General features: G+C 38.0%; 1 protein-coding gene across 1 annotated transcript in view; it reads left to right on the top strand.

Moving 5' to 3' along the window:
• The window catches only part of MCC (MCC regulator of WNT signaling pathway), a 184,171-nt gene that overhangs the window by 26,416 nt on the left and 144,918 nt on the right, over positions 1–12,837 (top strand).

A 12,837-nucleotide genomic window follows, 5' to 3' on the forward strand; every position in this document is an offset into this window, starting at 1 on the left:
GTTTCCATATGCACAGTAAAAAAATGTAGATATTAAAAATTCCTTTAGAGGGAAAAGAATTTAAGAAAATTTATATTTTCTTAAAGGAATTGTGTTCTCATTTTTTCTATGGAAGATAATAAGAGATCGGCTGTGGTTCAATTATGAGCTCACCCAGAAGCGTATGGGAGCAGAAAACAAGCAGGCACGCATGTATTATAAAGAGAATAATATGGGGGAATTGAGAAGTTATAGGCCATTTAGCAGCTCTGTTTGTATGTTCCATTTCTTGTGGGGAAATAAGAGCAATTTGAAGTGAGAGCAGAGGACGTGTAGATTTGTAAAAGCATATAATATAACCCAATATAATACCTCCTTTAAGAGGAGATGGAAGACAGACAATACACATCATGTTTCTCCAGAAAAACATCTGACCCTGCCTTAAGTGATGTTCACATCATCAAGGCAAGAAACATAATTTAAATGTAACTACTAATGGTTGTACAGTGAGGATTCAGAAGTTTTGTGCTGTCACATATGTACAGAGATATGATACAAAGCTGCAGTGTGCAATGTTACTCAAGAATGCACAGTGTGATGGTTCCTGCATTGCTATTATACATAGAAATCTAAAAAAAAAATGCAGGAAGCTTATAAAAAATACAGATTTCCAGGTTTCATGGCTTTCTAAGTCAGAGGAGGACATCAGGAAAGGTTTTTTTACCCCCAGGGTGGTTGAGCACTGGAAAGGCTTCCCTGAGCAGTGGTCACAGCACCAGCCTGACAGAGTTCAAGAAGTGTATGGACAATGCTCTTAGGCATATGGTGTGACTGTTGGAGTGTTTTGTGCAGGGCCAGGAATTGGACTCAGTGATCCTGTCTAGGTCCCTGCCAACTCAAGATATTCTATGATTTGGTGATCTCTATATTCCTTCTATGCTTGTTGCCATGAAAGATGCCTGCTCTTTGTTTTAATCTGTTACACTTCTGCTTTAGAATATTTCTTCTATGCTTTTCAAAACCACAGTAGGGTCATCAGTCTCTCATTTATATGTAGACAAATACAATAACATCTTCATTTGACTCCCTCTGAGCACTGGTGTCATGGGTCATATGTAAATTTTTGCTTTGGCTTTATTAAACTGGAGAGAGAAAGGAGCAAGAGAAAATTGAGAGAATTATTTACTTTGGGTTTCAATATTTATTAATCTTTCCACAAAATTTAATACTAAGGGGCATGCTTACTGCAGTCTAAATTTAGGCTTTTCAAAGAGATAAACATAGTCTTCACAGAGCTGAGATTTAATACAGGTTCCTCCTTCTCTGTCTCTTCCTCTAATCTTTTACTGTGCTGTGTTTGCCACAATGACAACTGGCTGTTCCCTAGCATTCATTCTCAGCTTTCCCATTCTTAAAAGTTGAAATCAGTTAATTAATCAAGTGTCAACTCTTGTTATTAATGTCCTAGTTTACTTTCTGGCAGGCCTTTTTTAGCCTCATTTTGATTTTAAACTGTGCAGTCAGGCTAAAGATATCCCCTGTGGTGATAACGTACTCCTACAGCATAGATTATACCCCTCAGTCAAGACAGAGGGTCTCCATAGTGTCCTTAACATTTAGATTTTCCATTTGCAAAAGATAAATGAACATCAGTCCACTGTGCCTAGGAAACAAAAAAAATTTATAAGGGAATTTTTTTTTAAGAATTTATTTTATGATTTTGGGAACATGCGGCTCTACAGCATTTTATCAAAACATAATGCCTGCTCTGAAACATTATTCTTTATCACAGGAGTGATGGAAATTTTTAAACAGTGCTATTTGAAATTTAGCCATTTATACTCATTGCGTATGTCTCTATCATTGTTCATTTTGCATCATTTTGCTATAATTTGATTTATTAAACTGTGTTCAGATTCAGCCTTTGTTTTATCTGAATAATTCACCTGAATAATTTGTTTTACCTGAATAATTTATTCTGTAATCTTGATAATCTCTTTCAACATTTTCCAGATTTGCATTATTAAACTTAAATATTAAGAACTTGTTCCTCTTTATAGCTCTTCCCTTTGGTACCAACATTTATGACTGAAATATTAAGCTTTCACATGACTTGTCACCACTTACTGATGATGTATCTATCTATGCCAATAGGAGGAGTCCTTGTCTGTGTGTGTGTTTGGGAGTTGTAAATAATTTAAATCTTCTTGGACAGAAAAGAATTCAAGCATTTAGAAGGATTTGTTGGTGCATGTAGATGTTTGGGAGCAGCCATGGGATCTCAGTGTGCACCCTACAGTGCCACAAGGAGAAAGAGAATTCTGATCCAGGAAATGCAGTATTGCTGTTCTATGAAAACATCACACAGGCAATATCTCAACATGATAGGCATATTTCACATTAAAATTCCACTGAAGTTTAATAAGCAGAGAAATAAGATTTGCTTCAATTCCCTTTTTGTATTGTCCTTGCATGTGATTAGAATACACTTGATTTTTTTTTTTAGCAGAATGTGTGGATATAAATGGTAATGCATGTATGTGTGCCTAATGCTGGTTTCTGTTGCCTAAGTGAGGTGTGCAGATGAATGTATTTATTGTCAGAATTAACTTCATTTACATAAATAAAAACCCATTGGGTCTGTTTCATTTGCCACAATAATAAGACCTCTATTATTTTAGTTGGAAATACATCTGGTCTGCTGAAAAAAGTCTTTAAAATGTGACCCCAAGTATGTTGATACATGGTGTTTTTTTAACTACCCTGGTCTGGTGAGATCCAGAACACTGATTTTTCCATCCAAAGACACTCCTGCTATACTAGAACCTCTTTAACTGCCCCTTCCTTGCCAGAGCTTTTTTATTTGGCAAAGATTTGATGACAATATGGTTGACTTACAGAGGGGAAGGGTACAGCTTGAGAGCAGAGTGTGGTAGAATTTCGTTATGACCACAGTTTAGGAGGCTGCATTGCTATTTCCCTCTCAATGCAGCCATGCCACATGGCTGCATTGAGGTTATTCTTAGTCAGAGAGAGAAGATTATTTACAGAGTTGCCAGAATTACTTCCTGCAGCATCTCACTCTTCTGGCCAACCACAAAGTGTGCATAATCCTGCTTTTTATCTTGTGCAGGGCTGTCAATGCAAGATAGATGTGTCTAGGTGGGAGGGTGTTGGTGCGGACTGCTCCACCTGCAAAATCTGCACTTCCCATCTCTAGAGGAGCTAGTTTTTGGAATGTCTCCATCAAGGACAAACAGCAGACTAGTATAAAAATTTTCTTAATGCATCTTCTTGTAACTGCTCTGGTAAATGCTCTTTCTTATCTCCCCCCTGTCTGATTTGCATGCGTCTGAACCTCATCTGGAGATACTAAAGACATCACTGGGCTTGAGAATGGACTGTTAATTTGCATCTGTGGGACAAATTATGCTTTATGTACAGCAGGATTAAAGCAACTAAACTGGTTTAGTTTTAGCTATGGACTCTCTGTCAAATGCAGATGCCATCTCTAGTGTGTGCACAGCCCAAAAGTTTGTAAAGTACAAAGTTAAACTGAAAATAAGTGTAACAAATCAACATATAGTTGTGTTAGCATTAGTTTTTCAGCATTGTCATTAGCAGATGAGAACTCAATGTCCTTGTTTTAGGAAGTGTCATGTTATCTGACAATAGATATTCCTACTGCAATATCTCTTTATTAGTCAGACTCAGTGAATGTCTACTTTGCTAATTTTTCTTCCTGGAGAGCATTGAACTGCAAGTTATGACAGACAGAACCACTATTTTGAGAAGGCTATTCTTTTTAGTTGACATAGTTAATACTAAGCAGTAGTATTCTGAAAGTCACTATTACATTTTTCAGGAACACATGACTTTTCCTTTCCTACCTGGATCTGCTCCTTAATCAGGCAAACCTAATTTGCTGTGGTCTACTTATATTAATAGCTTTTATGTATAAAAGGGCACACTTAGTATTATCATTGTGTTTACATTTGTGTCAGGCTGTAGTGCTGCTTGTTCTGGATAATTGCTTCAAACAGTATCAATGCTCTGCTTCATCCTGAGTCACAATAAGCATTTATGTGCTCTGAGGTACATGTAAATGTGAATTAAGTGATTTACATGTAAATTCCATACTGCTACCATATTATTGAGCATATAATAATTTCTTGTAATTCCTTAATGTTGTAAAATGTACTTAGTACTTTAGCAGGAGAATATCTCAGAGGTGCTTGGTATATGGCATATGTTCACATGTGATATTCTGTGATGAAATTCAAAGTACCGAATTTAATCTCTTTGCCTGGACCTTTCTCCAGCACATCAGGCAATTTGCCAATACATCAAGTGTTCTGTTACTTTTTACCTTACCTCCTACCTTGACTGTTGGATAGCCAGCTGATATTTCTACTGTCCTTTGCTGTGTGACTATCAGGGCATGTGTCTACATAACCAACAATCTTTCATTACAAAGACAGAAATTCAGATTACTTGACGATAAAGGATGTCTGCTTGTTAATCTTATATATATAAGTTGTTATGTGGCACAAGTCAGTGTAATGTTAATGTGTTTAGAGGTTAAAAATCAAGCTGCTTAAAAACATGGTATCATTCACCCTCCCAAAAAGATGTATACCTTGTCTGTATAGTGTGATTTTTTTTTTAAGACTACATTTTGGGCTCATTTGTACTAAGCAAGTAAATGTAGGTTTTAAAATTGACTCCTTAAACCAGGAAGGATTATCTGGTTACCTAAGAGAGCCAAGATACTTGTGCAGGGGATGAGGGGAAAAGGGATTCTTAGAGATTTGTGATAGTCTAGGGATACTCTTGTGGTAGTCTAGGGATACTCTTGCATCTCTCTTAAATATGAACCATTTTCTCTTTTGCTAATTTACAGGCATTAGATGTAAATTAAATGGTAATCCTGTGGAAATTCTTTTGGGAAATTATCTTTTAAGGGAAAGTAGCAAGAAGTCTGAAAATGGAACTGTACTGTGAGAAAGGGACTTCTGTGGTTGTTTTGTAGGCTACTTTTGTTTGGCGCTTTGCTGTTAATGAGAATCTACTTCAAAATTTCTCATTTAATTTCTGACACTTTTATGATTTTGGAACTCATTAATATTGGTATGTCCTTTTCTGGCAAAGTTTGCCCCTTTTATCCCAACCCTTCTCTCCAAATCTACTCTGTTTTAAAATAATTTTATTTTTGCCTTAGTGTGGGAAGCTTTGCTCCTTCAGCTTCCCCACCCCTTCCCTTCCAGTCAGGGAAATGGGCCCCAAAGCATCAGGTATCCCAAGCTCTCAAGGCCCTTCTTTTTGAATGGGACAAAGTAATGCCTTTCTAGCCCCTCTGCATGAGGCTAGTGTGGATAGGAAATACTTAGATTTTGTGTATTTTGAGAAATTTATCCAGTGCCTAGGCATTTTGTGGAATGTGTTGGAATTTGGTTGCTTGTGTAGAGATTGATTTTTCATGGCTTACTGGCTGGGAACTCTGTTCCATGTTTGGGAACCAGTACATACAATAAACCACAGGAGCTGGATCTCTTCCTCTTCTCCCCTTGCAGCCATGCTTTCCCCATATTCTGTGTGCATCTACTGCAATTTCTTTTTCATGCCAATAAAAATCATTGCTATAAAAATGTAACCTAATCATGCCTTCAGTTAGAACTGAAATGGAAAGGCCTGAAATAGAAGATTCTAGTGGTGTGGACAGTTGAGCCTATTACAAAAGCTTTGTGCCCAGGGTAACCTTGCCTTCTGTGCATGTGCTTCCAAACCAAGCATCTTTTCCTTTCTGTCAGGCTAAAAGTAGAATCCAAGAATTCCATTAAAGCAGGAACCGATTATTGGAATATAGATTCAGGAAGGTTGGCTTGTCCAAAAGCAGACACAAAGGCAGTTTTTTTCTGACAGACTTTATGTTTAGGGATATGGGAAGCTGTTAGCTCTTTGATCTCAAGCCAACATTGTAATGGACCTTTTTTGTCTCAAGCAGGCATCAGCTGTAATGGGATTATGCTTTTTGTTTATAGAGGCCTGGCTTCTATAGCCTTCTAAAATCATTGTCAGTTATTAGTTTTTCTCTTAAAATGGACATTCTGGATTAGGTCTGCTGGGACTCATCTGTTTTATATGAAATGTAGTTTTGCTGTCTTTTGGATTTCCAGCATTATAACAGAGATAGAGGTGAGAAAATGGCAAATTATATATATATATTAAAATTCTGTTACTATTTCTATCTGCAGACAATCATAGCACAGTGTGATGGGTGTCAGCACAGGTCACATTTGTTCAGGCAGACTATTAATAGATCTTTTTGACTGAGGCTTTTAACTGGATCTTTTGCATGACAGTCAAACCTTCTCTCTTACAAGCATATGACGAAGTTGAAGTGCAGAGAGTGATGGGTTTTGACCTAGTTTGGATGATGTGAAATGGCATGTGGCAATCAGGCACTGTAGGAAAGAGGGTCTTAGCAAGGGTGTTTAAGTAGATGTTTTGAAGGTTTCAAAACTTCTAATTTAACTTAGTTGCAAGGACTTTGTATTTTCCCCCCCCCCCCATTGCTCAGAAAATGCCCTTATGCATCCAGTTTTCTTTGCTGTGCTCAAGGAAGTTCTAGCTCTAGTTCAGGTGTTCAGATCCTTTTGCTTTTCCAAATTTATTTTTCCAGTTGTCTGAGACGAAGAGCAATTCACCTAGTACAACGGGCAGCATCATTGCACATAGCAATACAGACGATAGTGTTAGCATTATTATTACTAGCAGTGGCAAGCTGAGTCTGAGGGCCAGGGTTAGTCTGGTGGAGCAAGATTACCCTCCTGGGTTCTGGTGTGCCAGAAGGATTACTGCGTACCTCTTGTCACAGGGTTTTCTTTTTCACCAGATTTTCTGCCTGCTCTCTGAGTGTGAGCTGCTGACTTGAGTTTAGGTTGGCAATGCCAAGCTTCTGTGAATCCTCATTTTTTAAAAAGGTGGGGAGATGACTTATTGCCCTTTTTCTTATACATACACTACACCCTTGTGTTCTGGTTACATGAAATACAGGATTTCAATAATAAAGTAAAAATCTTCATTGCAGTGCACAGTTGAAAATGGACTCTCTTAAGTGCTTTTGCAATTCAGTGCTAGTTTAGTTATAATGGAGTAATCAGCTGTTGTCCTGCCAACCCAGAGAGGCAAGGCAGAGTTCCCATAGAAACCTGTCAGTGGCACAGTAAAATTCATTAAGATGCTTCTGTCCCTTGGAATTATTTCTTTGCCACTGTCAGGCCTGGGACACTGAACTGAGGCAGTGCAAGATGCTGCCATTGTTAAAAAACCCCACTCCTCTTCATGTTGTGATGTTTTTAAAATGACTGTGTGGTTGTCAGCACAGCTGTTTTAGGGAACTATTTTGGTTCTAGCAGTGTGAGAATGGGAGGAGAGTGCTTATACACGTGTGCTCTCTTGTGCTTACTGTTCTTACTTTATGTTAAAAACTGTTTCAGCATGATTGCTCCATTTTGGGCTAGAAATGCACATTATCACTTCTCATCTGAGAGACAGTTTATGATTGTAGCTGTGTTGCAGTGAATTAGTAAACTCCACCTTTCTTCCTGATAGGAAGCAACCAAAGTAAACTTTGTTTTTTCAGGAAGGGCATTGTCTGTCCTGTGAAGAGTTCATAATGAAATAAGTTCACCCCACTGAAATACTCAAGTGAGGTTCATGCCTTTAAGCCAAATAGCCATCTGTAATTTCATGAACTCAGGTTTGTATTCATTTACCTCCTTGAAACTATAATTTTAGGAATGTGACTGGAGAAAAAGACATTGAATCTTTCTATTCTCTGATTTTTTAAGAGATTTTAAATGCATGTTATTGTTTGAATCTAATTTTTACATAGACACTGATTTTCTGATATGCATTGTAGAAAAGGAGGGAAAAGTCTTTGTTTCTATAGCACCTACATGGGTGGTAGGTGTTTTTCATAATGAAAAAAAACCATCTTGTGCCAAGATTCTGAATTGTGAAGGCAGAACTAACAAGATTTTTTAAATATGAGACATGGGGTTGTTTATTTTACTTGGTTTAGTTGGTTGATAGAGCCTTATCTGAAAGTAAACACTAGAAACAGTAAGCAAATAATTTCTTAAAGTAAGGAACTATCCAGATGAGGCCTGAAAATAAAGATTTTAGTTCTGTTATCATCTGAAGTAAGTGTAAGTGGCTTGAGAAAAATGTCTTGGGATGTCGAATCAAATAAAACTATACAAGAAAGAGAGATCATAAATGCTGAAACAGTGTTCTGTGCTGTCCCTTAAAATGTAAAATGGAGCTGACAGGTATGAAGGCTGAAGTAGACATGAGTGAGGCAGACGTAAGATGGCCTTGAAGGTTGTGATGAGAAACTTAAATGGAGGAAAATGTAGAGGAAAAATGTCACTGGGGAGATTTAAATTGTATATGGGAAAGCATTTAGAAGGGGAAAAAATTCATTTTCTTTACCAGATCTATAGGTCGGGTTAGAACAGAGAGTTTGGATTTTATGTTTAGCTGTCCACAGAGAGAAAAAACCCACAAATAACAGATCTTTAGAAAAAAAATTCTAGTATTTATTGGCTAGTAGAGAGTTGAGAAGTGATCTGTAGACCAACTTCATAAGCAGCTACTAAACTATGCAGACACAAAATATATCAAATTAATGAATGTAGATGAGGGCTGTAGGAATTGAGTTACAACAATCATAGAATAGATCTGGTTGAAAACTAGAGGGTTTGATTCACTAAAATTTTTCGATACATTATTTCAGCTCATGTCATTGTTAAGGTAATTTTAGTTATAATTTCTGCTAAAAGAAAGCAAGCCAAACCTTTAAGTGGTCAGACAAGTTGACATTCTTGTAATTTAAGTGCTCATGCCAGCTAAAGTGTTGCAGGGCTTCAAGCAGAGATCTGTCAGATGCTTGCTTAGCATTTGTTCAAATTAGTTGGACTGAAGATATTTCAAGTGGAACATTTCACTGGGTCCAAATATACATAGGTAGATAAATAGATAGATGGATAGATATAGCTAAGTGTATGTACATGCATGTATGAGAGTGTGTGTGTGTGCACACTTGTTTGTGAATGTACAGGATATTTACAAAGGTCACACACTGTACATACACAAATGCGTGAAATAAGTGTACATATGTGTGTGTGTGTGTGTGTATGCACATATAGTCAGAAACTATCCAACAGTTCATCTGTTAAACATTCAGAGATCTTGTCCACAGATGGTGAAATGGGATGCTTGGCTAGGTGGGGGATGAAGTGCCAAAGCACAATTCTGATGTAATCCAGGGGCCAAGATCCATCCCCTTTCTTTGTTGGAACTCACATCATCATCGATCCATGGTTCAGAACACTCCAAGTGAGGGAGTTGAGTGTTCAGTGTGCCGGTGGTAATGAAAGTCAGAGTGGAGAGAAATCTTGGAGTTAGGAAAAATAATTACATGCAGATGTCTTGGTATATTTCAAGGGCTCCTGAATATTTGCAGAGGCATGATCATAACTGTGGAATGGAGACTGGAGCTGGAAATGAGAGCCTCTGAAAGACAAGATACGAAACAAAAGAGAGGTAAGGATTAAGGAGGGAATAGAAGAAACCTCACTATTAGAGATTGGGAAAAATAGGAGAGACTTAGCAGGGAATTCTTTCTGGATTCTGGCAGATCTTTCTATAAAAGTCAGAAATTTTGGAAGAGATTCCGTTCACAACTGATAGACAGGAGGAAATACAAAATGGCTACCAAGATAGTAGGGACTTGAAGTGAAATGAATTAATTTTCTTGAGGTTAATAACTGGAGGAATTATGGATATGAAGAGATGCTAAGCAGAAGGATGATGGCAAGAATTGTAGTTTACAGAATGGCCGTGTTGGTATTTCTAAGCAAGGAGCAAATAAAGCGATGATAACTAGGTGGCTGTGACATAGACATGGCTATTGTCTCTCCTTGTCCTCACAGACAAGTCACCAACATAAATAACAGGCACAAATTGACTCCTAGTCCTTTTCCTGTCCTAACCTGATGCTGAGGTTTTGTGGGGTCAATGGGAATACAAATGAATATGATAGGCTTGGATGAAATGACACAAATGAGAGTGTTTGTTTGACAGGTTGGTGAGTGGCTTCCTGGAGTGAAATACTGGAGGATGGAAAGAGGGATCAAATGTGAACTCCCAAGGAGACTGGTCAGGTCAAGGACATGAGTTTTTAAGTGGATTGAGTAGCTAAGGAAGGGTGAACAGGTGAGAGTAGCTGATTGAAGTGCTGTTTCGTAATTATATTGTTCTAGACATATTATCTGTTTCAGACTAATTGAGATGGTTTGATTGAAGGAAAGAAAAATATTTGCTCATGTTTTCTTCAGAGACACTGCTTCATTTTTCAGTGTAAGGTTAATTCCAATTGTTTCAAATGGGTTGGATTTTTTTTTCTCTCAGCCTATGTGCATAACCTTTACTGTCACTAATGAGAACAGTTTGCATCATGAGCCTACCATCCCTTTCAGCCTCTCCCTCTTAAATCATGGTGCATTAGTGCTATTGAATAAAGAATTTTCTGGAAACATTATCCAACTTGTATATTGTATTGAATATCTGCTTCCAAGTTTAGCTATCATACTAATCGGAGTGCTATTTTCTAATGGAAATTTGGACTTTGGCACTATGCCAAAGTGTGTTTTGTGCAAGAATGAGAAGGAAAAAAAATTGTACTCAAGTTGTTTGTACTAGATTTGCAATACTTATAGGTGTGATTTGTGTGTTGGATTGTGCAGGGTGAGTTAGAGTCTGCTCTAACTGTAGGGATGATATTGGAACAAACAGGAACTAAATGCTCAGTAGACTTCAATTAGTTGCATTTCAATTACAGAGTTAATTAAACAGAACCAACCAAGGAGGCCTTATTTCATACATCCTGGAATCGTGATCAGCTAATGGTGCATGTTGCATGCAGAGGGAAACTCTGAAAGTGGTACACACTATGCTGAAGAATATGTGACATGCACGTATTTAGTAGATAATTACTTTTATGCTGTAGTTTTTACTCTACAGCTGTTGAAACAAGGAAGGAATATTCATGTGTGCCAAGTGTGACACCTGCTCTAGTAACTGTAAGTAAATAGACTATTGTAATTACTGAGACATATTATGAGGAAGAGGTCTTATAAAATAATGAGAATGCCAGTGTTTTGCATATTTTGTGGCACTTTCAGAAGTACAGATGAGGTGATGGAGTTGTCACTTGTCCCAAAAAATCCTTTCACACCACGTGATAGGGCAAATCTTATTAAATGCTTATTCAGATACAATCAATAAACTAGAAATTCTCAGTGAATCTCAGACATATGTCAGTGATTCTTTTTCTGCAGCTGAATGAGAGTAAACAAATGGAATAGGGTGGCCATAGGATTTAGTTCAACAATCAGCAAACTGACCACACTAATGGTTGTTGCTGCATAATTCTGTAATTATCTTGGAAAGAATCTGTCAGTGCAAATGCATTTATCACAAGCAGTGTGTGCATCATGAGTGCTTTAGAGGTACATAAGGCAGTAATGGATCAGAAATGTCCTGCAATTGAGTGGAAGCCCAGGCCAGTGTATCTGTCTCAGACAGAAAGCGTGTGGTGTATGTTGTTTCCAAAGTCTCTGTGCTAGTCAGGTTTGTCCATCTTCTTGTTACCTACTTCCACACTGAGGCATCCACTGACAATGTGTCATCTTGGGCTAAGAAACTGAATCTGATTCTTCTTCCCACTCCCAGTCCAACCCCCTACCTGCCTGCAGAGGCTAAAGAAAGAGGCAGGAACAAGGCTGAAGGCAAGAAAGCATTGCTCTTCTAGGCAGAGAACTGAGTCACCAAGACAGAGAATGAGCAGTCAGCTGCCAAACAACAGAGAGGGACTGAGTCCAACAGGCCCCTCTCTCACTGAGTCACAGGGTGCTCTGTTCATTTCCTGGCAAAGCAAAATTGGCATACTTGAGGTTTTCTTTTGTTTGCTTTGAAGCCTGCCTTTGGCACAAGGCAGTGGGAAAATACACTTTGGCTTAGACAAAGTTCTTAGTACCCTGCTATTGTATTAAGTCACATGTATTTGGAAGTGGTGAAACAGCCTGCGGACAGCTGGGCAGGTCTATCAGGGGAATTTGATTTCAGGATGTAACATTTTCATTGGGTTAGTTAATGGACTTGGAGAAATGCAAGACAATATGACATTTCACACAGGAACAAGTTCTACATCTTCAGAGGTTCAGGATATGTTCTTGATGCTCCTGTTTTAAAAATGTGATATAATAGTGAGTGTTTTAGGAGAATTATTACACTTAGTCCTCGCTAGCCCTTCACAGTAAAGAAATGCCTGCAGAGTTTATAAGGATGTTGAAACAAGTGTTGCCAATTTTTATGGGTTAGTTAATAGTTGACTCTTTCCAACTGAGAAACGTCTCATCCCCTACCACACAATGCAAGTCAGCAGAGGTTGCAGTGGGAATCCTCTGGGGTTAAAGTAAAATAATTTCTCATCACAGTTTGGTTTAACCATTTCATTCATCTGCACATGAGTTATTATTAATTTTTAATGTTAAACAAACTTTGTTCTGAAAGTACCTGCATGTATCTACCAGGTTCTTAGGCACAATTGGAGCTGTCCCTAACTCTGTGTGTGAATTCTGATGTTGTTTTTCAGTCAGTCTCTGTCTCTTTCAACCATGTTACTGCACAGAGTAGGAAAAAGGCAGGAAAAAATCCTGTGTAGCATAGGTGTAGAATGCAGAGTAGATCTTGTTCAGACCCTGAAGTGTCCTGCTTGGGATATAGTAT

The sequence above is a fragment of the Melozone crissalis genome, unplaced genomic scaffold (assembly GCF_028551555.1).
Source record: "Melozone crissalis strain CALT ecotype California unplaced genomic scaffold, PUWL_Pcris_2 ptg000005l_1, whole genome shotgun sequence".
Lineage (NCBI taxonomy): Eukaryota > Metazoa > Chordata > Aves > Passeriformes > Passerellidae > Melozone > Melozone crissalis.